Below are 27984 nucleotides of genomic sequence, written 5' to 3' on the forward strand. Positions count from 1 at the left end.
ATTCATGAGCCAAGGGTATCAATTAGTAGATAGGTCCCATGGATAAACATTTTTTTCCACATCTAAGGGAAGGTCAAGTGGAATGCCACACCTGGGATATCTGAATCATTATTGAAACCACAATAAGTGTCAAAGATGAAGTCATTCACGGTGGAAAGGATGGTGGTAATTATGTTAATACTTTCGGCTATGAAAGAACTGTGAAAGGTAACATAATCAAGGTAAGGTAGTCGAGTGATGATTGTACATGAAAGTTGAAGAAACTTGGGGGGGGGGGGGGGGGGAGATTGGGAATGAATCAAGGGAAAGAGGTATGCCCTCATTAATATGGCATCAAGCCACACAAAGTAAAAGCTTGGCATATACACATTCTATATCATGGGCGTGAATGAAAATCCTACATTTCTATCTTTAAAGATAGATTTTCAACCAAATTCGATAAAGCCTACCATTTGGTTGATGAGAAAATGATAGGTAAGCAATATGCAAAGGCCCCCAAAACAAAGAGACCATTTAGATAAGGATGCGAAGAGAACCCCATGCCAACCCCAAACGACCATCCACACCAAGAAAAAGGTGCATTGTCTCAAATGCCACACCCAAATATGTACTATTGGACAGTGGCATTGCCTATAGTGAATGTCTCTTTTGCTAACTCTCCAAAGGTGCTAGACCTATCTCATCTATATACTATAAAAAAAATTAGTCCTTGATCCACGTGGCTCGATATGCTTGTAGCAAGGATGGATGCAACCACCTACCTTGCCCTTGCTAGCTTGGCACATAAAAGGAACTAAAGCAGAACCAGTTAATCTCACTTTGACTTATAGGATCTTGCCCTTTGAACTATGGGGCAATTGATCAATTTCAATGCTACATGCATCTATAACTATATTTCTCCACACTTGATCTGAGGGTGCCCTTTGCATCTGCAATTCTTTCGCACACTCGGCAGCTCGCTCCTCTCCTTGCTTCTCCTGCTTTTCATACCTCTCCGTAGAGTGCCATTTGTAAGGTTTCCTCTCCTCTCTATATGGATTCCCCCTCCACTTGATTTTACTATGGCACATGTGTATATTTTGATGATCACCTCTCCTCTACTGCAACACTACCACACGTGGTGCGAATACCGACGCTCCTATCAACAAAAGTAAACTAGTTATAAAAAAAACGATCATCAACATGCTTATCGGTACCATCACATTGGTATGGTCGTCCATGTACAGGGTGATGGTATACGTGCTGAAATATAATATATGCATACCAACGCCTATATCAACAAGCATATTGACGCCTATATAGATGCTCACACCTATGCCAACACCTGCAAAACCAAATTATCAAAGTGGACTTGCATCTGGCCGTGCATGTACTATAGAACCAAAAGCAGCCCTCTGTGCTCAAAGGAGAGAGTGCAAAAGAAACCGCATTCTACCTTCATTTTGCATGAATATGATGACCATGACGAGATCCACAAAACATAACCATCACAATGCGAGCAAACCATAATCAATGTGTTAATCACAAAAGATAACCGTAATTGAATTCTAAAACCATAACCATAACCTTAAGCATAATCATAACCATAACTTCAAACCATAACCATAACAAAATATTGAGACTATAATTGAATTTTGAAAGCATAACCATAAACTCAAACCATATTTCTAACCAAACTTTGAAAGCATAACCATAAACTCAAACCATATTTCTAACCGAATTTTGAAACCATAACCATAACCTCAAACCATGTTTTTAACTAAACTTTGAAAGCATAACCATAAACAAATTTTGAAACCATAACCAGAACCGAATTTTGAAATCATAACCATAAGCATAACTTCAAACCATAACCATAACCGCATTCTGAAACCATAACCATAATCGAATTCTAAAATCATAACCATACCTCAAACCATAAACATAATTGAAGTTTGAAACCATAACCATAATCGAATTCTGAAACGATAACCGTAGCTTCAAACCATAACCATAATCAAATTTTGAAACCATGACCATAACCTTAAACATAACCATAATAAAAACCCACATAACCATAAACATCAAGAAAACTTAACCATAACAAAATGTTAAAACCATACCCATAACCTTATACGAACCATAAGCAACACAGACATAGCCATGAACGTAATAGCTATCGTCTAAAAATATATATGAACCAAAACATAAGTATCTACACACCAACATGTATAAATAAAAATACATACGTCGACCAGATTGATCAAGGTAAGGCCTCCCAATCGATGTCCACTCCCTCATCTTGAAGTTGCAGAAGAAGAGCTGATAGTCTATGCTTGGATCCATATTTCAAAACCATTCAAAACCATAAGATAAATAGTTGAAAAACATATGTTCATACACTATTTAAATATTGCATTAAATTTTCTATTTTCAAATTTTAAAAATAACAATTTTAATATGTTTTTTAATTTCTATTTTTTTGATCTAATATAGTTTAATTAATTGTTTTAGGTGTGTGTGTGTGTGCGCAAAAAAAAGAAAGTGATAGTTCACTCACAAGTGGCCTGAGAAGATGCCATGCACGCCAAATCTGCAACACACACACACACACACACAAAAACAAACAAAAAAACACACTATGTCACACACATACACACACACAAACCAAAAAAATGACCATAAATGTACAGAATAATATCATCTTATTGTTGTCGACGAGTGTATTAGTGCATATCCGAAGCTTGGTAAGTCCTTTTGCAGTAGATCTGAAGCAAGGGAGAAGAGGAGAGCAAAAAAAAAATCAAAAAAATGGGGTGAAACTGGAGAGTAAAGACCGCGGTTCTACTTTTGTAGGTAGCATCAATGCAGGTGTCGGTATGCACATCCGTGTAGGTGTCAATATACGTGGCAATAAGCCGATCGGTATAGCCATTAGTAAAGGCCTCGGTATGCCTCTCGATAATTCAAAATTTATTTTATCTTTTAATCTCCCTCCAGGTTTAGCAATGCATATACCAACGCTTGCCAATGACATTGGTAGTTTGGCATTGATAATGAAGCCATGTTTTGTAATGCAAGGGGAGCTACAGGGGACTATCTAGATTCTATCCTATCACTGTCACAGCATTCTAGAGAGGTACATGGATCGCAATCGTTCATCCCAAAGTCAGCAAAAACAGTGAACAGATGATCCCAAAGGGTCGTTTTAGAGTCCTTGAAGCCTCTCTTAGGGTCAAAACAACATAAAATACACGTTTAAACACTCAAAATAGCAATTTAAGGTCTCAAACTCGTAGTTGAACACCTACACCGAATCTTGAATGCTTACACTTGAATGGAAGAGCAAAGTAAGAGGAACACAATGCAATAAACAAATCTGAACTTGGATTCCCGTAGCCACAGTAGCGAAGATTACAAGGTGGAGCAAGAGGAAGCTCTCAAACGTACGTTGTCTTTCTTCAAAACTTGTGATAAAAGAGGATTGTATTCAAACTTACAAAACTGACCTTTATAGTTTAGGTCTTTACAAATGGCTTGTCCGGCCAAAAAGTCCTAAACTTCTAACTAGATCTCCACTATCCAAATGCTCTCGAAAAAATAATCAAAAATTTCTTTAGAAGTTCTCGGCTTAGAGAAGCTCTTTTACAAAAGGATGAGATTTCCGCAAAAATGTAGATTCCCTTAAAAATGTGACTCTTTTTCTGGAGACCATTGCTTCGTCCGCCAAACACTCCCCCCTTCCTTATCCTTGCACGTCCTCGTGCATGTTCAAAGCTTTGGTCGTTGATGGGGCTCAAAGGAGTCAAGTTGTGCTGAAAAACGTCGTTTGCGTAGTACAACCTCCAAGTCTTCTTGTTGCTCTCTGAAGAGGTTTTCACTTACTGTGAGTTGGTATGCTATGTACCGTGCCTTGAGGTCCTTCATCATAGGATGAAAGATTCTTGAGTCGATCGAAAAAACCTATGACGAAGGCCTCCTCGAATGTTTGCAAGTAATGTGACGATAGGTACATAAGTCTGGAGTACATTTCCATCAGGATATGTCGTGGTGGTGAATCTTGCAAATTCCAGCAAATTCCTCTATGCCCTTCTAAGAACAGATTCCATAGATGATCGTCGCCTTCAGTGTCTTTGAACACCTGGATGTAGGTGATGATCATCCGGGCTATCTTTACCAGCATCTGACAGGCTACGTCGGGGACAGCAAAGTGATTGTTGAATTGAGAGTGTTTACTACGTAGGCTACTATAGGAGGGTTTTGCGTTGTTAGGACTGGGTAGTTCAGTCTCTGTCTCTTCGAGCCTCTCCATGCTACAAAGTCCTTCCATGGCCTTCTTCGAGGGAGTGGACAGAAGGTCGGATCTATTTGGATGTGTTGAGGAGCACTGTGGTAATTTGTTAGATCCTGCGGCCTCTTGTCCAGCCACTTCTGCCTCCATTTCGGGTGATCTTCGACGAGAACGTGAGCTTCTTCTACTGTTAGTGCTAAACCTTTGTAATTTCCTTCTTTGTTTCGTGGCACGGCTGGCCGCATCTTTTCCTTCCATAAATTGGCTTCGTGGCATATCAAAGGAAGAGGTAGGTAGTCATGGCCAAACCCTTGTACTTGCTCTTCTCGCTGTAAGAATGCTAGTGCTGCTAACTCCATTATCTTTACTTCATAGAGTATGTATTCTTTTCCTAGACCTTCCGACATATCCTTAATGCTTTGGGTGAGCTCATCTCTAATATCTAGGCTTGCCTTGGCTGATCCCTATCCTTGTTCTCCTTCATGTGAAGTTTCAGGCAAGTCATGCATGTCTTGAATAGACAGCAGTTGTGGTTGCACATGGGCTTCGTCTGGTCTGATTTGTTGTTGAGAAATTAGTGCTTATTTTTCTTTCAATAGTGTCTCACTGATTTGCTTCTACGTCTCTATTTCGGCTCTCGCTTCTGCCAATTGCTGCTCCAGCTCTTTTACTTTTTGCTCGTTGGCATTCGTCTAGGCCATCATCCCCGAGAGAAGCAATTGTATTTGAAGTTTTTCTTGCTCTAGCTCCACTTTCAGCGCCGCTAGGGTGTTCACTGCTGTAGCATTGTTTGATGTGGAGACCAATGCTCCAGTAGGTTCGTGGTTCGTCTGCAAGGTTGTTAGAGTACTTTTGACAGTGCGATATGAACTATTAATCCTCTGTAACCTTGTGCCTTCGTAATCAAGCTGCTCTGTCGCTTTCTTTACCCTTGCTGTCAAATCTTGGCATTCCTTTTCCTTGGTTGTCAACTCCGTCCTGACATCCACCAGGTCTCTGATCAGAGACTGAGTGTGTTGTTGCTCAGTGTCTCTTTCCTTCGTTGTGAGCTCCAGTTGTGCCCGCAGGCTCTCTAACTCCTCTTGCCCAGATTTTGCATGTGTTGAGCCTCTTGTACCAGCCTTTCCTTTTCTTCTATCACCACTTGCTAGCATCGGAACTATTTTTTCAGATCTTGCAAGGTTTTTCTGTAGTCAAAATCATCCATAGCCTGACAGGCTTCTTGGTGCCCTATTGCTTCAGGAGGGGGTACAGACTCTTTGTGTGCAGGTGATGGAGGAGGAGATGGTGATTTCGACGAGGGAGGAGGTGGTGATTTCTCCACTTCTTGTACGTGCCTCTTTTTTGGTGCATCTTCACTTGGCTGTGAAACAGACGCGTCCATTTTTCTTTTCTTTAAAATATTTATTATTCTTCGGTGAGTCAATTCCTCCGCCTGTCATGCTTCCACATTCCTCTCTCTTTGAGCTTTCTTTAGTTGCTTTCCTTGGTTTGTATCTTCAGCCACTTCTTTCTCCTTTGTTCCTTCAGTGGACTGAGAAGAAACCTCCACTTCTGCAGCCTTTTTTTCCGTGGCTATCCTTTGTTTTTCAGCCCGTATTCGAGTTGCCTCTTCTATTCTTGCTTGTCTTTCCTTCTCTAACCTTTGTTTTCTGTTAGTTGTGTTGCAGCAGCCCTTGCCTTTCTGTCAGCCCACAACTTTGTCCTTCTTTCCTCAATTCTTTGTTGGGACTCTCCATATACTTTTTGAAGTTCGAACTGCAGCACTGTACTTCTTTCCCTTCTTCTTATCAAGAGCAGTGTGGTGGTGTCTTCCTCCTCGCTTTCTTCGAATTCAAATGGTTCTTTGTCTTTTGACCCTTGAGGGTTTCCCTCATATTCACTATTCATCTCTTCTTCATCACTTGAGCTCTTGTTGGATGCCTTGACCGAGCGCGATGATGTTGCACTAGTGGTCGTCCTTACTGAGTGAGCAATCATCTTTGCTTTCTGAATCAAGGCAGCTTGAGAACTAGCCTCCGGCAGGTCTTCAATCATTCCCAAATCTTGGTATGCTATTCTTCTTAGCATTGGTCCTGCGCTCATGTAGCTTTTGTTTTTGCCGAGCCCTTTAAATTTGCTTCGACCAAGCTTTCCAAGATGTAAGAACCATAATCACATCAGATGGTTCTATTTTCAGCTGTTGCTAGAGCCATGACCACTACAATGTGCAGGATCGGCTCGGTGTAGCCAGGAGGCTTTTGTACCCTGAAATGTTGAGAGATCAATCTCATTGGTAACTCCAGCTCACCGTATATCATGTCACTGGACTTGTACTTGTTTCCTTTTTCTTTGATAAACGCCTTCTCATTGTCCAGTGACTTGGTCTTTGCCAGCAAGTCGTGCAGGATCGGCTCGGTGTAGCGAGGAGGCTTTTGTACCCTGAAATGTTGAGAGATCAATCTCATTGGTAACTCTAGCTCACCGTATATCATGTCACTGTACTTGTACTTGTTTCCTTTTGCTTTGATAAACGCCTTCTCATTGTCCAATGACTTGGTCTTTGCCAGCAAGTCTTGTTGCCCTGGAAGGAAGTGCAAAGCTTCGTTGATGATGTCTTTTGTGATCTTTACTTTCACCTTTGAACAATCATTGTCGGTGAGCATCACTTGCCCATCATAGTGTATCGAGATCATGAGCTCGTGGGCCCTCATGTAGTCTGTTCCCCATGGCTGCAATCTGAAAAATTGCTCCAAATGAATAGCCCGCACGGCTTTGGTGACCTCTGACCTTCGGTGAAGATTCCATATTTCCCGTGGCATGATGGTCGTCTTTACCATGTCACCATTAGCATCCCTAAACTTCGCGATGAAAATGTGAGCAGGGGTCTGAGCTAGTGTTTCATCCGAGATGTGAGCTTTTTTGTTCGTAGAGAGCTCATCCACTTCATATGGTGCTGCCATCCACTGCCTTGCTTGCTTTTGGCGAGGCATTATGTGTCATTAGAATCACAAGCTGTCAGGATTTTCCTTTCACAACCAGTAGCATTTAGACTTTTAGTAAAAAGCAGTTCAAAAGTTAAAACTGATCACAACTTGAACAAATCTCATCCATTCTTGTCCATATTTCACCAGTGGGACTAGGAAGACTAGAGCTATGACTGATTGAAATTTGAGTCAAATCTGGGCCTGAGGTACACTGATCGCGATCGTAGTACAGAGTCCAAAATAACATTTGATCACATGAGTGGTTTGTTGATAGCTAGAGGGTCATTTTGGTCCACTCTATCTTTTATTTGAGCCACCTTTGAGTTTATAAGTCCCAATTTTGGGTTACAAGAGAGTTTTGGACTAGACTTTGATTTTTCATGGGTTTTTTATGTCCAATTGGCTTGAAGCTTGATGTGTGACTTGAACAAGATGTGTACAAGGGATCTGTTAGGTTTTGGTCAAAACCTGATGCTAAGGTACACCGATCGCAATCGTAGTACCTGAGCTTTTTTGGGTGAAAACTAGATGGCTTTAGTCTCCTATGCCTACCTAGCCCACTGATGATTTATTTTCAAGTTTTGGACTTAAAAGTAACAAATTAGAGCAATTTTTCACTGTTTGACCATATTTTACTAAGTCTAACCATATTGGGTTTTCCTTATGAATTCTGGTTGGAGCCTAGAGTTAGTTGATGTTAGTTTTTGAGCTTTTACTGCTTCCATGATGTGTTGCTATCATTAGTCTACTCCGTTGTCTGATTCTGACTTGATCAAGCACTTTTTACCCCGTCTTTGGAGATTTTCCAGACTTGTGCATTTTTCAGGCATTCTTTGGATACCAATGGGATAATTTGGCATCTTTAAGTCGCCTTGTAGTCTTTGACATTAGTTCGGCAAAATTCTTCCCTTGTGTGATCACTCGAGACTGCAATGGTCATCTCCGTCCTTGTAGGATATTCTGAGCTCCATTCAGGGTTTTCTACTACTGTGCTAACTCCTAGTCGGAGAGGTATGCCTTTCAAACCATCCGTCATAATTTTTAGTCAAATTTTGGTAGTTGTAGGTCAATTTTCCCGATACGGGTGTGTTACACAATTTTGGCCCATTCTATGAGCAAACTTTGTGCATTTCCTATGAAACTTCAAGAGAGTGTACTCCTCCATGAGTTCTAACCGTGGGCCAGATCAAAATTTCTAAATGTGAAAATGGGGGCACTGATCGCGATCGCACCATAGATCCCAAATTGATTTTTGACACCTGCAGGTTGTTGGCGAAGTTGAGAGAAGGCTTTTTGCAATTTTTGTGTCAAGTTTGGTCAGTGTGGTACAATCACGATCGTAGTACCACCACCAAATTGAGATCTGATCACATGGCTTTGTTCCTAACATTGTGGGGAGCACATTGATGTGTTCTGTCCGTGAAAAAGTTTTTTCATGATGCCTCTAAGGGCCCTTGACCTATTCGACTCAATCCGACTTTGATTTGGTCAATGCGTCCGTTTGTGCGATGTTTCGCGCTTGCATGTGTAAACCACTTGATCTTTGATCGACAAAGAACATACCTGTGAAGTATGGTGTGAAATGCCAGCTCCAATCCTCCATACGGAGTAGAAATATGGCAACTCGCGCTAGGTCAAGAAGCTCTCCTCTTCTCTCTCAAAATGGAAATTGAACAATGAGCTAGATTTTTGGCCTACCATATCTTCCCAAGGTTTTCGTGACATAGGGCTAATTTTCCTCACCTTTGATCTTGAGATAATTTGTATACCACCTGTGGGTCGAACCGTTCGTCATTGTGGCATCGTATCACCGTTTGATGCGATTCTAAGGAAATGTGGTCATGATCATTAAGGCTGAAATTCGACGTCTTCAGATTAGCTTCATATCTTCCATGCTTAATAACCCTATCATGATACTTTTGTGTTTTCTTCTAGAACTTGATTCCGCCACTATGGGTGATATATTTTTCATTTTTGAAGTTTTATTAACGCCCTACCCTCATGGATGAGAACGTACAAACATGGGAGTTCCATGGATGAGAACGTAGGATGAGAACGCCCTACCCTCATGTTTGAGACAATGCATTGGGAAACAAAGTGTTGTGCAAGATACGGGGACTAAATGTAAGTTTCAATGGCTTTGGATAGCGAGACTAGCTGTTTATGGAACAAAAGAGCTTGTAGTTTAATTGCTCTCTCCTTGATTGTTGGTTTTTTGATGGCAACTATTTTTGGAAACCATTTGTATTCAGTTTTTTTCATTTTTGCAGATTTGAATGTAGGTTCCTAAATTTTCTTAGGTTTCCATTGCCAATTTGTTAGTTCAGGCTTCCTGTGTTGACTTTTTGGACTCCATTCGATCTTTGTCGATCGCTGAATTTTTGGTTGTCTCTAGCTTTGGTTGCCATTTCCACTCTGGATGAGCTCCTGAAGGTCTTTGATATGGTGTTGCTATCATCGAGAGTTGTAACTTAGGCAGCCATATTTGTCTCTGTTTTTCTGCACGACGCTTTTCTTTATCCATACTTTCCGAACATCCGTTTTCGATGTTTCTGGTTGATGAGCTGATTTCTTTTTGTCGATGGGGATACTCGGCCACGAGTGATCTGTTTTGGCGAATGGAGTCATGTACGTGTTAGAGTTGTGTGTGTACATCAATGCATTTTCTGACCATTCGGTAACTGCATTGTACGTTCTCATCCATGGAACTCCCAAACATAGTGATTCTCTGATTCCTTCGTCTTTCATTACGAGAAATTGATAAGGACAACTATTTCCATCAATATTGATTAGTAAGTTTACTATTCCCAAAGTTGGCATTTTTGCCCCGTTTGTGGCTTGTAAGTCTCGTGTGGATTGCACTAGGGGTTCATCGGTAAGCATCTTGTAAGTGGAGAAGTTGACCACATTGACTCTTGCCCCTGTGTCAATCAATGCTCGTTGATATCTGCCATTCAGAAGTCTGACATTGATGCGAACATCGATTCCTATTTCCCATTGCTCGTCGGTGTGAATTATAGAAAGAGGAATTTGAGCCGTATCTGCTGGTTGAGGAAGTCTTTGTTGTTGTAATTTCTGTTTTCGCTTTAAAATCCTGATTCTGGCCTCCTCCTGTGCTTGAGCCTTTGTCTCATTTTCTTTGTTCTTGCGCTTCTTCGCAGCGTGGATTTTGGCAAGCATCTCTAAGGTTAGTGGTAGGTTGTACTTCTTTAATCTGCAGCCACTAATCCAATTAGGCATCTCCTCTCCCTCTAATGTCACAAGCTTAATGGCACCGCTAGATGATATGTCATGAATCACATAGGGTCCATTGCCTCGCTTTTTGAGTTTCTGGGAATGTTGTTTTAGGGTATACGTTAAGACGTAATCCCCGTAGCAAATTCCTTGCTGATAATATGTTGATCAAAGAATGATTTCATGTTTCGTTTTTGCGTGTAGATTGATGCAACTGCTCTCAATCTAGTTTCATCCAGTTTTTCCAGGATATTTATTTGATTGGATAATTCATGGCCCATTCATTCTAATTCTTTAGCTACCCGAAGTGTGGGGATAAGAAATTCAAGTGGCAAAATCGCTTGAATTCTATAAACCATGTTGAACGGAGTCGTTCCGATTGAGGTTTTGTATGCTACTCTATATGCCCATAAAGGTGAATGCAGCTTGTGATCCCAGTCGGCTCTTGATTCACTAATAATTGTCCTGAGAACTGTCAACAAAATTTTGTTCGTACTTTCTGCTTGGCCGTTAGCTTGTGGATGATAGGGAGCTGACTTCTTGTGAATTACCATGAATTCATCCAATAGGAATTCGATCACTTCATTGACAAAATGAGTCCCTCTACCGCTCACCATCTCTATTGCTAAGCCATACCTGGTGAAAATGTTCTCATACAAAAGTTGTGCTGTCGTTTTTGCATCATTTTTGGTTGCTGATTTTGCTTCAACCCACTTTGTTAGATAGTGTTTTATATCCAGGAGGTGCAATTGTTCCTACGAAATCTATTCTTCGTTTTGCAAACGCTCTTGCCCCCATCATTGGTCTCAAGGGCATGTCATATTGTGCTCTAGGAATCTTTGTCCTCTGGCAATCATCACATCGTTTCACAAAATCTTCGGCATCCATGAACAGTGTAGGCCACCATATGCCACCAATAAGAATTGCTTTTGCCATTTTTTCAGCTGAGAAATGTCCTCCAGCTTGTCCGCCATGTGCTTGCTCTCAGATAGGAATGTATTCCTCTTCCGTCGCACACACTCTCAATTGATTATCTTTTCCCCTCTTGTAAAGATTGTCCTCAATCACTACATAGTTTTTTGTCTCTTTCGTGATCGTTTTGATACGTGATCTACCCATCCCTTAAGACAGTATTCCGATGGTGAGGTATTCTACAATGTAGTTACTCCATCTGGGTGCTACAGATAATTTGAATAGAGTCGCGTGTTCTATCGGCTTTTAAAAAATTCAGATAATACATGATTTGATATGCTTGTGAACACTTTGTTGCATTTTCGGCCAATATACACCCATTCTCATCAATCTTTGATACGTCTATGCATGCCCATTGTGAATCCCCATTGTTTGTACATGAGATTGGTTTAGATACAAGTCCTATTCACTTGATTCAACACAAAGCCTAAGGATTTGATCCGATCCCTGTTTGTATAGCCTTCCAGCCAGCATTACCAATGATCTAGATGCTGCAATGATAGATGGTTGTCTTGTCAAATTCAATGACCCAATAATCAACAAAGGAATTACATCCTCGCTCCATCTTGGAACCATTTCTATGTTGAAGAGATATGCATTTGGTAAATCATCATCAAGTCCTATAGGGTTTTCTCCATGTACCATTCTAGATAAATGATCCGCTCTTTGGTCTATAGTTCCTTTTTTTACTACAACCATGAAGTCAAACTCAAGCAGTATGATGAACCATCGTACAATCCACCCCGTACTGCAATGTTTGTTTACCAAGTACAACAGTGCTTGGTGATCAATGAAGAATACAAATTTATTGGAAAGTAGGTAATGTCTAAACTTTTTCACAGCATAGATCATACCCAAACCCTCCCTTTCAATTGTTGTGTAATTCTTCTCTGCACTGTTTAGTTGTCTACTGGATTAACTAATTGGAAAATCCATGTTGTTTTCTCCAGGTTGTGCAAGTATGCATCCTATAGCATATGCTGATGCATCTACGTGGATGCGGAATATCTTTTCTCAATTCGGAGCCTTCAAAATTGGAGCGGATATCAATTTTTGCTTCAAAGTTTTAAAAGCTTTCTTGCACTCATCTGTCCACTCAAATTTAGTTATCAAGGCGTAAAGTGGTTTCACAATTATCGCGTATGAGTAGATAAATCTGCGATAATATCCACAATGGCCCATAAATGCATGTACCTCCTTTACCTTTACTGGTCGTAGTAGATCAACAATTACGCTGATCTTCTCCATGTCTATCGAAATACCATTTTGGACACTATATGTCCCAATATTTTTCCTGGTCTTACCATGAAAACACATTTCTTCAGATTCAGGCAAATCCGATACAGTCTGCATTTCTTGAACACTTTGGTCAAGGGCTCTATGTGCTCCAATCTTACGAGAGAGTGAACGCACAAGTCATCCATGTAAATTTCTAAGAAATATCTTAGATATTCTTTAAAAGCATGACCCATCAGCCTCTGAAATGTGGCTGGTGCATTTGTGAAGCCAAAAGCCATTACCTTGAATGCAAAAATACCCCATTCAATTGCAAAATCCGTCTTGTGCTAATCCTATGGCTTTATTGCGAGTTGGTTGTAGCTTAAAAAGCCATCTAAGAAACTGTAAGCTTCTTTCCTGCCACTCTTTCTATTACATGATCAGTAATGGGTAGGGGATAGTTGTCCCGAATTGTAACAGCATTTACTTTCTTGAGATTGACGCATACTCTTAACTTTCCATTTTTCTTCGGGACCACAATCGATGAAACCGAGTCAGTGTGCTCAATTTCGTAAATAAACTCTGCCTCTTTCAGCTTATCTATCTCCTCCTTGAACTTCCTTGCAAATGTCTCATTGTAAGTATAAGGACGTTGTCTGTTGGGTTTGGCATCATTCTTAAGGGGTATTGTGTGTTGACGGATACTTGGATCCACCCCCTTAAGATCTTTGGATGACCATGCAAACACATCTCTATACTGTTTTAGAGTAGCTATCAAAAGCTTTTCCTCTTCTTTAGTAAGATCCGTGGCAATATATGCAGGTTTTGGATCTTCTCCTGGCTCTGCTAGATGTATTCGTTTGGCTTTTTCAGGACCGTCGTATGATGTACCGGGTTTCTTCAATTCTCTCATCGGTTGTTGCACTATGATTTTTCTATCTTGTATGGTATACTTCTTATAATGGGATGGCACATCCAAATTTTTAGAATTCGTGTCCTCATTTGTTTCCATTTCAGTTGTCCATATGTCTTTGAGGGTCTGTTTGAGCTTATTGTACTCTATTTTCCTCTCTGTTTTGGTTATTCTAGACCCTGTTTCCCCCTCCTTATGTGTCTCACACGTTTTCTTTTCGTGCTTCTTCTTCTTGTTGTATTTCCATGGTTTAGTTTTGATAAAACGGCCAGTGACCTTATTTTGACACAATCGTCAGCTTTTACAAGCCTTAGACATCCCGTTTTGTCATTGACAAGAGGCATGGGTTTGTGCTTATTCGCTCTTGATTTCCTTGTTCTCTTTGATCTATACCGCTCTTGTCGACTAGGTTTTTGGTTAGGAAACTCATAAAACTTGTCCGGTCTCGACATATACTTCCTATCTGTCCCTGATCCACTTGATCTTTTGTCATCAGCATCTATCATTTGGATTTCATCACCCAGTGATGGAAGGTCATCGCTTAGTGAGTCTGTGAATTCCTCCTCTGTTCGATTCCTATCGTCCATTATAGATATCTCATCAACTATTCTTTTACACGCATCTCACGTAGTAGTTCTTCTTATTCCTCGTTATCTGATCCTGACTCAAGGATGACTCTATCCATTTGCAATGTTACTAGGTCATATCCTTCATCGTCACAAAATTTTGTAGGCGTGCATTCGTTAACACATACATCCAAAGTTGACAATATTTGAGTCCACCCAAATGGCTCAAATAAATGTTCAGGGAGATAAGCCTCGTCTTCTACTGACCTTTCCAACACACATTCCTCTTGATTAAGTCTCCACAATCAGATGCTCCACACATCCAGACATGTGCTTTCATTTGTAACCACGCAGGTATTTCTTTTCATTCACTGTGGTTGAATCAAATTCTTGCACTAGTGTGTTGCAACGTCTCTATAGCTGTGATCCTCTTTGAGGTGTATTATTTGTTCCTGGGGATGCTTTGTAAGGTTGAGCATATCTAATCATGGCCCTATTTTCCTGTGGTAAAGGAGGTTGTTGACCCAACACAGGTCGAGGTCTGTCTACTTCTACTACCATATTCACATTAGGCCCAATTTGATATCTTGGAAGAGGTGGCTGGGGTGGTCCTACTGGAAGTCCATATGGCCTTTTCCTCACATAGTTTTTGTTGTAAAAACACTCATCCGTACCATGGTTCGTCCAGTTTTTCTCTATGGTGCACCATTTTAGTGCTCGTCCATTCGCTACTGGTGCTTTCTGCTGTAGTGTGCACCACGGGGTTGGGTGATCCCCCCCCACATATGTCACATTTCCTCGCCTGAGACTTTCTCATCACCAGATTTGATCTCATATGTTGCTCCATTCTCTTCGTTACTTCCTCTATCATTTGGTCAATTGTCGGTATCAAATAAGCCTGAGCATCTTTCTTGGTAGAGGGTTCACTCTTAATAGATAAAGAGCCACTGGTTATTGAATCAGTATCCTCTGCCACTTCCCCATATGCTTTGCAGTTATCAACAAGATATAACGCTTCCCTTGTAACCTGTTCAAACGTGCTACAGGCTTTCAAGTGAAGGTCCTTTTTCAAGGTTTTGCTTCTAAGTCCTTTAATGAAGAGCACAGACAATCTCTCGTCCTATGGCAATTCTCTCCTTGGGCACCTTTCAATGTATTGCTTGAATCTCAAGGATGCTTCCTTCACTTTTTCGTTCTCCTTTTGTTTAAAATCATATATCTGTGATATAGTATTATGCTCTATACCCCGTTTTGAGAATTCTTCCGCGAACTCCTGCAATACATGTTCAATATTCGGACAAGTTTCAGGGTTCAAAGGTTGAAACCATGTTAAGGCCATCCCTTCCAAGGTCAGCCCGAATCCCTCATACTAAGTATGGAAATCAATGATCTGAAGACTTGCTTGAAGAGCGACACATGGGCATATGGATCCTTGATCCACTATTCTTCTTTGGCATGCACTTCGCTACCTGGGATGGCCTCATGCGGCTATGGTCCGCGACCAATCTCAATGCTCCCTTGTCTCGACTTAATCGTTCTCGTACATCATGGATGTCGTGGGTTGCTCTCGTTGGCTCCCCTGCCACAAATCTACTACTAGGAGGCAAATGTGATGGTGTGGCTGCAAATGTCGGACCTACTGCGGTATGTGTAGAGATAGGAACCGCACTACCTCGATTCGTAGCCATTGACTCTCTGGGATGTAATGTTCCCATGGGGTTTGGCATAGGATACTAAGGTTGACTGAAAGAATTAGCTACATGAGTCCTCTCTCCAATTGTTGCCATCGGATCTAGCATAACATTTGTAGGTACTCGTCTCTATGGGCTTGGAGTGACATAATACTGGTGGAGTGGTCCCCCAAAGTACGTATATCCTTCCAACTCCTTTTTATCGATTGCTGCGTATCGTTTTCCATATTTGTCGTATGCGTCAATTTTCGTTTCTGATCCCTCGGTGTAGGTGAATACATAAAGTCTTTTCCGCTCTGTCAACTCTCTCACGTAGGGTTCCTCGCATCTATAATAGATATCTTTCTCTTCATTATTATACTTGTATAACCCCAAGTAGATGTTGTCTGTGTTGACTCTCATAGTTTCATTTTCTCGCCTTAACCTTGCATCAAGGAAGCTCATTGTTGGTGCTTTCTCCTCAGGTTCCTCATCTACTTTGGCTTTCGTGCCCATCAATCCCCACTTGTCCACAATGTTAGGATTCAGGACTACCAAGTACATGATACCTTCGTCATCTAGGTACCTATCTCCGCTATAGCTCACAGGCACTAAGTGCTTGAACTCACTTGGTCTATCTTCTATTTTTCACACAGTAGTGGTCCATACCATTTTTGTAGATCTTGGCACCTTGCTTGTTGTCATACTGATACTTGATGAACAATAGCTTCATTATGGCCGAAGGGTTTGATGGTCCTGCTACCATGTTTTCTCTTTCGTTTAGGTTTAAATGTCCCAAGTGTTCCGTGAAATATGCGTAAGATCTCTCTGAAGAAGTATCGGAAATACTTCCTTCAAGGATCGGCTCTAACGGTCGTACTACACCTTGGTTTACACTCTCCTCCGTTGATAAAACACTTGCTTGATCCGCTAAATTTCGGTGTTGGTTGTTGATTTGTTTTCCCGATCTCAAAAACATGAAGAAAGTGGAATTTACCGATTGAATCCAAACCTCTTACCTGGAGATGGAGTGATCTTTCAACTCTCACGACTGCATGGATTGTTACTGGATCGGTCTCTGCAAATGAATACTCTTGATGGCTATGAGATCACTGTATCATTCCAACTGTCAGCAGATTCAACAACTTCACAACGACTTCAACACAATTTTGCTTGCAGATTATTGATAGTATGTCCAATTTGGGTTTTGACAACTCCCGATATCTTAGTCTAGGTTTATGAACAGGTCAAAATGAGTCAATTCTGGCACAGAGGTACACTGATCGCGATTGTAGTACAGTGCCCAAATTTGATGAAACTTCACCAACTTGTTCACTAGGCTATTTTAAGGCTACCCACCAATTACTTTTGTATTCAAATCCCCAAAAGTCAAGCTTTTACCAGTTCTTGGTTGGAAGTGTCTGTTTGCCCGAATCTGTAAGTTTGACTTGATTTTGGTGTTTGTTTTGGGATATGAAAGCTATCTCGGTTTTTCCTGTGTACAGGCTCTCCCTCTGTATAGTCTATACCCAATTTGATGTATATGATCATGGTGAAAGTCAATTTCTATGTCAGTATATCAATTTTCGACTTGGATCAATACTTAGATGGTTTTACAGGTATTTTGAGGTTTCTGGCTCTTGGTCCTCTATACTTTTATGCTTATATACACCTGAGGATCCCACAGATGAAATATAATCAAAATCTGGCACTTAGGTACACCGATCGCGATTGTAGTACAAAGGCCAAATCAGACCAATTTTGGTGTGCTTGTTGGCAAAGGTGTTCTGAGGCTATTTCCCCATTCACTAAGCATTTGGATCACTATAAGCCAAAATTTTGCACTTTTTGGGTTTGCTAGGCTAGTTTTGCCCAAGTAGCCTGATTTTCTTGATTTTTGATGTTTCTGGGTGTGGTTGCTTTAGACAAACTTGTTTAAAATCTAATCAGGAAGGCACACAACAATTCTTGTCCAATTCTGGCACAGAGGTACACTAATCGCGATCATCCTACATGAGACAAATCTGATGAAATTTAGTCTGCTCCCTCAAACAAGTGTTTTACAGTGTTTTGTGCTACCACTTGGTGATTTGAATCAATATCAACCCTGTTTGGTCAGATTTTCTAACTTTCAGAGTCTTATGGTCTTTTTGCCAAAGTTATGGTTTCCTTGTTTCTCGACTCTAACTTTTGCCCCAAATGTGACTAGAATGCAAATTACTTATCCTACTCCTAAGTACAGAAATAAAAGAACATAAAGAAATGAATCAAACAAAACAAACAAGACGGATTTCGAGTGAGATTTCAGTACTCAATCAAATTAGAGAAATGAAGAGCAAAAATGCTTTGAACACTCTCACTCACAGCTCCCTAATTCTCCTAAGAGAGGATCTAGCCGGTCCACTGACTCTAGACTCCACTAAGCTCTAAACCCCTGTCTAGCAGCCTAACTGAGATGTAAAATGGATTTGTGGATTGATCTTCTTTTAAGGAAGCTAACTACACACTCGGTCACTCATCACCTAAGGTGCATTCCCCGGCAGTGGCACCAATGTTTGGGGGTCGCCACGACGGACGTCCATAGCATAGCTCTCACGCATCAACATAAAATATCAATACAAGGGAAGCGACTAGGATGACGCATGGAAACTCACTAGGGTGTCATTCCTAATGAAGTGAACTCGATGAGATGCGACTACTAGCTATTTCTGCAAGCAAATCATACGCACTAAAGCCAAGTAATATGCCTATGTCCTTCTACACAGCTCTACAGTCATCACGCCCGTTTACCATGAAAATGATATCGGATCCGCACGAAACTTGAAGAGGAGCTACAGGGGACTATTTAGATTCTATCCTATCACTGTCACAGCTCTCTGGAGAGGTACATGCATTGGGATCGTTCATCCCAAAGTTAGCAAAAACAGTGAACAGATGATCCCAAAGGGTCGTTTTAGGGTCCCTAAAGCCTCTCTTAGGGTCAAAACAACATAAAATACGCGTTTAAACACTCAAAACAGCGATTTAAGGTCTCAAACTCGTAGTTTAACACCTACACCGAATCTTGAATGCTTACACTTGAATGGAAGAGCAAAGTAAGAGGAACACAATGCAATAAACGAATCTGAATTCGGATTACCGTAGCCACAATAGCGAAGATTACAAGTTGGAGCAAGAGGAAGCTCTCAAACGTACGCTGTCTTTCTTCAAAACTTGTGATAAAAGAGGATTGTGTTCAAACTTACAAAACTGACCTTTATAGTTTAGGTCTTTACAAATGGCTTGTCTGGCCAAAAAGTCCGAAACTTCTAACTGGATCTCCACTATGCAAATGCTCTCGGAAAAGTAATTAAAATTTTCTTTACAATTTCTTGGCTTACAGAAGCTCTTTTACAAAAGGATGAGATTTACGCAAAAATGTAGATTACCTGAAAAATGTGACTCTTTTTCATATTCTATAAATGGTAGCACTATAGGCCATGAGAAGCAGCAAGCGGTCAGGTCGATTGCAAAGACAAACTAGTTGCGGTGCATTGAAGGGCAGTAGAAACTATTTTTCATGACCTACAAGATGCGTCGGTGCATCGAAGGGCAACTAAAGCGGACAAGGTATAAGTTGTTGATCATGACCTACACAAAGGCGAGTGAACTACAAATTACTTCATGAGCCAATTTCCATGCAGTGAAGGGTAGAAGGAGTGCACGAGGTAGTTCCTGATCATCATGTGCACGAAGCCGAACGAACAGATAATATGGCCTCAAATGGGGTGGCTCCAAGCCCTTGCATCATGCTCTGCATCTGTGCAGTTGTTGCAAGCATGTCTTTAAAGAAGCATAAATAAATCTACCTCTCTCTCTCTCTCTCTCTCTCTCTCCAATTTTATCCATTCGATGTTGTCAATTCTCCTCCACAAGGCCCTTTTCTACAGTCAACCAATGTCTTAGTGATGCTTTCTTTAATTGATGAGGATGGTCGACCTCTACGAGCGACCTCACTTGTTGCTACTCATGCATAGCCTAAAGCACCTCCAAAAGCGATCTCTGATATACCTTCTTGGCATGGCTTCCTTGCAATGTCTACCAATTCACATTCATCCTCAATTCTTTCATGGAATTATATGGATTCATTATTTTGTCAAATCTCTCTCTCTCTCTCTCTCTCTCTCTCTCTCTCTCTCTCTCTCTCTCTCTCTCTCTCTCTCTCTCTCTCTCTCTCTCTCTCTCTCTCCGTGGATTTTAACTTCAACCAGCTTTCTTTCTATGCATGAAGTGTTCCAACCAATAAACATGGCCCGTTTATCTCCTGAATTCATTTTTCATTGTCTCGGATGTCCACACTTCTTGCATATGCTCTAATAATGATACAACATTACTGATGACATTGTAGTTTGGAGCATGCTTACAACCCCGCTTGGGGGGTTCATTGTTCAATATCCCCCTATATAATGTGCGTCCGTGGGACATTAAAAGAGGCCCTCTTTTATCATGTTTGAATGAATAAAATGACCCCTTATTTTAGGATTTTTTTTCCAAAATTGAATATTAAAACCCCTTATTTTAATGTATCTCTATTAAATTGCTCAAATTTTTGTATTTTAAAACCCCTCCTTTCGAACTCATGCTATACATTAACATGATTACATAGTGCACCCACCGAGCGGCCCTGAAACTATGAAGCCCTTTAAAGAAAATAGCTTGTCCACGTCCAACAGTAGTCACCTTAGGGTAGTAGAATTGCAGAAGAGTGGGCATTGATTATCATTTGCTGCATTGAGTTATGGGATCAGTGGGTAGTGAAACACTACATCCCCTTAATTGTCTCACCTTTGACACCCAAACTCTCATTTTCTAAACCTTTGACGCAATCCTCTGCACCTTCTCTACAAACTCTATGTCCTCCTCCTAGCCTTTGCAAGTGTGTACACACACACACACACACACACACAACTTTGGCGTAGTTGGTGACAATATTGTAGCCCTATTGGCACTTCAAACCCTACGTGCAGTAGGAGCTATGGTCGCACTCTACTCTGAACAATAGCCAGACTCAAGAGCCACCAGAGACTCACACAATGATGATGAGGCTACATGGCAGCCCATAAGGGGACTCAAGATCAGTGGTGGACCATGGGAGACAGCTCCTTGATATCCTCCTCCTACCATCTATGTGTGTGTGCACACACATAATTCTCTGGACGCACATGGTGTCAATTTGGCTCTATTGGCGCCTCAAACTCTGCATGCAATAGTAGCTATCATTAGGAAAATTTGGACTCTCAAAGGGGCCCTATAAGGATGTTTGACTTTGTCTCTCTTGTCCAGAGTGGGCAACCCAATGAAGTCCATGTCACTTTGTCAAAACCCTATCAACGAGCATATCATATTGTACGAATTATTGTGGTGCAGGATATAGGTGTATATGAGGACGAGGTATTCAGATCAAGGATAGGGCATTCTTGTGGATAGCATGCGGTTTGTCTATCGCATGGAAAAAATTGTGTACTTGGACCTCTAGTGAAGTGATCTTGTGGGAGTTTCTTCCTAGATACATTCTTTTCTAGTCTTTCTTAGTCCTTCTTGAGTAATTCAAGAGCAAGTTTAGACATGTTTGTGGACAAGTGTGAGAGCTCTTTGATGGGCAAGCAGGGACTGTGTCGATGCACCAAGCGGGCGTGGAAGGATAGGGGGTGGGTATGGTGAGCACGTCCAGCGTTGCTATCAAGAAAAGAGAGAGAGAGAGAGAGAGAGAGAGAGAGAGAGAATGGTGAAGAGCAACAAGAGTACTTGTGTGCACAAAATGATTCCAAACTCAAAATGTCAAACTTCCAGAAGAATAAGAAATAACATTCTCCAAGACAAGGAAATGAAGGGGGTACACCAAATAATGAGTAGCTCATGGGATGCAATTGAAACAAAAACAAGAGCTTGCGGTGGTAGAGTCTTCCTCTTTCATTAACACATACACATGAAAGAGTCGCCACCGGCACTTGTGCCAAGAAGAGAATTCTATAAGCTTTTGGAGCTCTCTATGTGTTGTGCAGAGAACCAGTTCCATTCTATAAGCTTTTGGAGCTCTCTATGTGTTGTGTAGAGAACCAGTTCCACTCTCTGTAAAACGTTTTTTGTTTCTCACGTTTAAGCGTTCATTTTGGATGGATAATAGGACTTGTTTTTAAACGTGGGTACCTGATTCAAACACGACTGAAATTGGGAGGGTTAATTTAGATGGACTTTCTTTTTTTATGAACTAATGCACTCTCGGCTTTCTTTAAATAAAGGAGAAAAAAGGGCGCCGTTTGATGCTGTTGAAAATGCACACCCCCTTGTAAGTTGTAAGAAACGTTGAAACCCGTTTCTAGAGGTGGGGGATTTTCTGCAACGTGGAAGAGAGACAAATTGACGTAATTAGATGGCCACGGAGTGGAGGACTTGTAAAAGGGATGTGTATACTTCTTATTTTTCGACACGTATACTTTTGAGAGAGAGAGAGAGAGAGAGAGAGAGAGAGAGAAGTTTTGCCCACCAACGTGCAAGAAAGGATTCTCTATTAAGGCCTCATTCACAGAGAGGCACCATACATGCTAAAAAAAAAAGCACGTTTGGGCACCTACAGAGATATGCGAGAATATATATATTTTTCACCACAACCATTGCCAATGAGATGTAGGCTGCTAGCCAAGGTGCAACTGCAATAGTATTATGTTTCCCTCTCTTCGGCACAGATTTTTTATGTTTATGTGTGTCCATGGCTCGCTAAAGATGGGCGAGGGGGTAAGGCCAGATAGCTTCGCTTTGACGGACACAATTGCCAACCAATAAGGTTTTGCCATCTCACTTGCATACACATCCGAGACGACATGTGTGACGGAGGCCTCAGGCTTATGTTGCGCACGTCCACCTAGATGTGTGTGCTATTGTGCCATTCGTGGATTGTCACTTTGATGCAATGTTCGGGGAAAATGTGTCTCAGCTTAATATCGTGCCATTTTCAATTTCAAAAATGCCTCGGTTGAGGGCGAGGGGAAAAGGAGATATTCCGCCCCAAGAGAGAGAAAAATATTGTAAAAATCCAAAAAAATAACCTAATTTTCTATAATTTCCTCTTGGCAAATTCAAGGAAAGGCATTTTGTATGGTTGGAAAAATGATTTTTCCCGAACACTGCTTTGATGGCAAGCATACCCCTCAAGGACATGCTTTATTGCACTATTAACGCAGGGTACTCCACTGTCCACATGCACTACTCTCAATTGCTACCAAAATTTTCTTAATTTGAAAGACGTGCATGCCTTGTTTGATAGCGATGATGCCCAAAATGATCCTTTTGGTGCATGTTTGCCTCCCACCTGTGACAAGGGCCTAATGACCTACAAGCGCAAGCTTAGTTTCTTGAAGTTTGAACTACCACTTTCTCTTTGTAATTTCACGTTTACTTTGATTCTTTCACCCTCTAGTCTTAGTCTAAAATGTCTCTTTTACGTTAATGTCAATCTCTCGCTATCATGAAGAGGTCTGATGTGATGCCTACTAAAAAAGAAAACAAGTGAAAGAATCACACTGGCTTTCTAAAATAATCGGAACGCGATAAAATCATTAGGTTGAGTTTAAGTAGAATCAGTGTTCAAGAAAAGATTGTCTCAGCTTAGCCTTGAGTTGGTTGAAAACGAAGACTACCTAGTTGTAAACCATGGTAAAGGAAAGAAAAACTGGTGAAATATGTGAGAAAATAGTTCAAAAATCGTGCAAATTTTAAATTTATGTTAGTATTTCCCGTTCGCTTCTTTATGGGAAGGAAACTCAATCGACGATCGCTTAATAAAAGAGACTTTTTTGAATATTGACTATAATTAAGTTATAAATGTAAGAAAAGTCAAGCCATGTGAGGCTTTGAAATTAAAAAACTCATTAATATATATGTCTGTGGGTGTATCCATAGAATTTACTAGAATTATGCAAGTGAAGTTTCACTTTAACATTCTAAAACAAAAGAATGCAAAAACAGTCACGACATGTCAACATGAAATTAAAGTGAAATAAACATTTAACTAGTATGTGATCCGCGCGTTGCCGCGGCTACATGTGCGTCAATTGAAGCAACCATTGTTCTTCTTCCCTTCACATGAAGGGAAAATGTGGGCAAATGCCTATGGTTCTCATGTGAGCTTTTATAGCTCTTTAATATGCTTGTGCATCAACCACCACTATAACTACTTTCTAAATGAGAATGTATGACAACACACAAGGTCTAAGTGCCCTCCACATTCACATCAACCAAGCACAAATCTATTTTTTGGATCAACAATATATCTACCTTTGAGAGTGTAAGATCAAACAACTAATGAAGTGTAGTTACTCTCCACATTCTTGTGGAATGACCAAGGACAAATCTCCTTCTACTTGATCATGCCAAGCTCCAACATTCTCCTCCTAGTCATGGCGAGTTTGTCCCCTCCCCCCCCCCCCCGTCTCTATCTATGTGTGTGTGTTCAAGAATCATCAAGTCAATTTGAGGTCTCTTGGGAATGAATTAAGTAATGGGATCCTTCGCATGATGTCTTGTTTTAACATCCTATGTTTCTCTCTAAGGAGACAGCGAATTTGCGATTAGGCTAGAGACGTCCCCCTCACACAATTGATATGGGACCCTGCTGAGTGGTAGTGGCCCTCTAAATAGACTAATAGAGAGCTGGTATCCTTCTATGATTATAGTGTTTGCATTGAACAACGAATTCTTTAGATGCATTAGCATCCCCTCTCACCATCCTTACCAATCAAAGCATTGGTCATAATAGCAACTCTCCCCCGCTTCTCTCGTGTAGTTTTGGTCTTGTATTTGGGGCATCACATTCAACTAAATCATCAATTGGTATTTGTTGGCACTTAGGATACATGCACCAGCCATGAACCAACATGCCAACATTACACCACATAGTAGTAGAAGAAACTTTGCCATTAGTATGCACAACTGATTTGGTGATCAATGTGTCGTTTGCTTCTCAAAGGAAATATTCATGATGGGTGTGTGACCTGGGGGTGATTGCATGGCTATAGCAACTTTGTCTCTATATGTGGATAAATTTCAAAATTTACAAGCTGGATTGCACTCAATCTAGCTAGCATGTAAGGTGCATATTGTTTGTTTGTGTACATCTGGGCACCATTGGCACCTTAAAATGTGAGGGCAATGAAAGCAAAAAAGTTCACTCAATAGTTTCTCTTTGCAAGAGTTTTGGGCATCATGCTAAAAGAAAGAGCGTGCTGCAAAATACACACACACATATACACACATGGAGCACACATGCACGTTCTTCTTTGAAAGAGAAGACTGTATTCAACCATTCACATGCTTTCCCTTACCCATCTTTTATACCATAGCAGGCATTTGGCTTAGCTCCCACTCCCTTAAATGTGAGATAGAGCATTGAGGCGCTACATGGAGGAAAGTCCCTTTTTGTATGCAAATTATATCCCTTAACTATTTGAGAGTGCGATCATCATACCCTACATGAGTGCTCAATTTTTGATCACATCAAACTTGCTTTACCCACATTTTATCCCATACCATGGCCTACATACCTTTCTCTCCTAGCCACCTCATGGATTCAACTTGTTAGTGGCGACCCTTATATCCATAGGCTTCAAGCAATTTACATGTTGGGCTTGGTCCCATAGGTCAATCTGACCTTTAAGGATAATCTCTCTCTCTCTCTCTCTCTCTCTCTCTCTCTCTCTCTCTCTCTCTCTCTCTCTCTCTCTCTCTCTCTCCGTTAACCTTTGAGGTCATTGTGATTGTTTCTATGATATTGAAAGTTATGTCCCCCTCTCCTTGTATAAGTATGTGAGCATGCAAGCCCTTGAGCTCAAGAATCAACGTTCATCAGCTAAAATTTTTAGGTCTCTTGTGATCTTCTTCTTCTTCTTCTTTTCTCTCTCTCTCTTTCTCTCTCTCTCTCTCTCTCTCTCTCTCTCTCTCTCTCTTCTAACTTGCTATGTAGCATGATGACTTGTTGCCAGCAATGTTTAGATTGGATAAGTTTTGCCTAAACTTAATAGCTGAGAGTTGGGATTAGGCGGTCTCAACATTAACAGGTCTCAAACCACGTCACTATGAAGAAATCTCTCTCTCTCTCTCTCTCTCTCTCTCTCTCTCTCTCTCTCTCTCTCTCTCTCTCTCTCTCTCTCTCTCTCAGGCTGCATGTCTAGTTTGTAGTATTAAAATGAAGCATGTGAGAGGCTAAGAGCTGGGTCGCGTGTACCAGCAAGCCTGCTTTCTGCCCGGGCAGGAGCCGGATCTTCTCTCTCTACCTATCTAATTGTGGTAGTTAAGATCCTTGAAAGGAGCATAGCCTTTCACATGGTTGACTTGGTTGACTTTTGAGGTACTCTCGGCTAGCAGAAACCTGCTCAAGATCTATCTCATCACTCACTTACTTCTCTATTTTGGGGTAGAATTTCTCCTTTTCCCCTTGCCCTCAAACGGTATTTTTGAAATTAAAAACGGCATGATATTAATCTGAGACACATTTTTCCCAAACATTGAATTGAAGACCCGCCTTGCACGACCGTTGCCATGAGCACTGTAGCAACAGTCAATGCCACCTGTCCCCTTGCAGAACCCCTTTTTTCTTGCCTGTGTCAGGAGTTTGAGATGTAAAAACTTGTGAAAGCTAAAAAGCTTGGATGTTCACATTGGAGCTCTCAACGTTGTAGCATCCACTGACTCGCCAAACAAGATGAAGAAAGTGTGGAGATGGATGTGGGACTCTCTCTCTCTCTCTCTCTCTCTCTCTCTCTCTCTCTCTCTCTCTCGTGGTGTGGAGGGCCGCAACTATGCAAAAATGGAGTCCGTCGGGATCAAGGGTGGTGGACAGGCATCGCTAGAGGAGTAGGTGGCTCAGCAAGCGCTTGTGGCGAGTGGGAGATGTGTTGGATCCAAACTCTTGGTGTCCTGGCCAACAAAGGATTGAGGTTGTATAAGGGTATGGGGCTTGTGGCGGATCAGCTGTTGGCAGCCACGGGTGTTGATAAAGGAGACTACATGAGGCTTGTTGCAACAATATTTGAGAAGTTGTACATGAAGTAAGTGGTGGGTTGTGTTCATGATTGAGTTTGGGGAAGGGGGGGGAGAGCATTCTCTGTCAAGCGCTAAGGCCAATTAATGGCACCCTCTCTCTCTTTTGGACAAAAATAGACACACACACACTCCTCAGCATGACTAAATGGGATTGCCCCTCTCTCTCTATCTCTCTCTCTCTAACACATACACACACACACACAACTGCAGCAAATAACGAAGACGTCTCTCTCTCTCTCTCTCTCTCTAAGACCTACGACCCACACGACAATGCCATAGAAATGAAACATGATCTCTCTCTCTCTCTCTCTCTCTCTCTCTCTCTCTCTCTCACACACACACACACACACACACACACACACACACACACACACACACACAAACACACACACACACACACACGCATGTTTGAGACGGACCAACTTATCAACACGTGACATACCTCGCTACTCATTATTTTTTCAAGCTGCAAAGTAGAGTCACCCTTTGTAAAAGCAGAAGTATCCATTATGCACTGAAAACCATGAAAGTCTCCCTAGCTCAACAGAATACTAAGGTGTCTTTTAGAAAGCAAAAACAATAACTTCTATGCCCGAATGGGTTGACGTTAAAGTCCACTAATTTGAAACCAAAAGGTAGGAGGCCGTTGCATGGCCTGCACAACCCCCGCCCCTCGCATCCCCCCTGCGCACATCAGCTGGCTCCTTTGGCTTGCCTCGTTGTGCAGGTCCACGAGGAAGATTATCCCTCCTGCCTCCCTTCACACTCCGATCAACCACTCCTCACCAACTACTGAGAGCCCCTTGCTCAGCCTTGCGCACAATGCTACCTCCCCTGTTGCTGTATCCACACATAAATTATTCCGTGCCATGCAGAGCAATTTGTAGCTGGATTTTCCAACCCGGCTCTCCATTTGCACCTGTAAACGAGAGAGAGAGAGAGAGAGAGAGAGAGAGAGAGAGAGAGAGAGAGAGAGAGAGAGAGGTTTGCCTCCCACCCAAGAGTAGGATAGCAATGTGTACCTCTGCATGTCCTTTTTAACATCATCCTCATTGTGCAAGCCCCTTGCTCTGTATCCCTTGCTTCTGACTCTGTTGCCCAT

General features: G+C 41.4%; 1 pseudogene; it reads right to left on the reverse strand.

The window, feature by feature from the left end:
• Positions 1-18: 18 nt before the first annotated feature.
• Positions 19-27984, reverse strand: LOC147442375 (aspartyl protease family protein At5g10770-like; annotated as a pseudogene).

This window comes from Adiantum capillus-veneris, chromosome 14 (assembly GCF_014529385.1).
Source record: "Adiantum capillus-veneris isolate H3 chromosome 14, ASM1452938v2, whole genome shotgun sequence".
NCBI lineage: Eukaryota > Viridiplantae > Streptophyta > Polypodiopsida > Polypodiales > Pteridaceae > Adiantum > Adiantum capillus-veneris.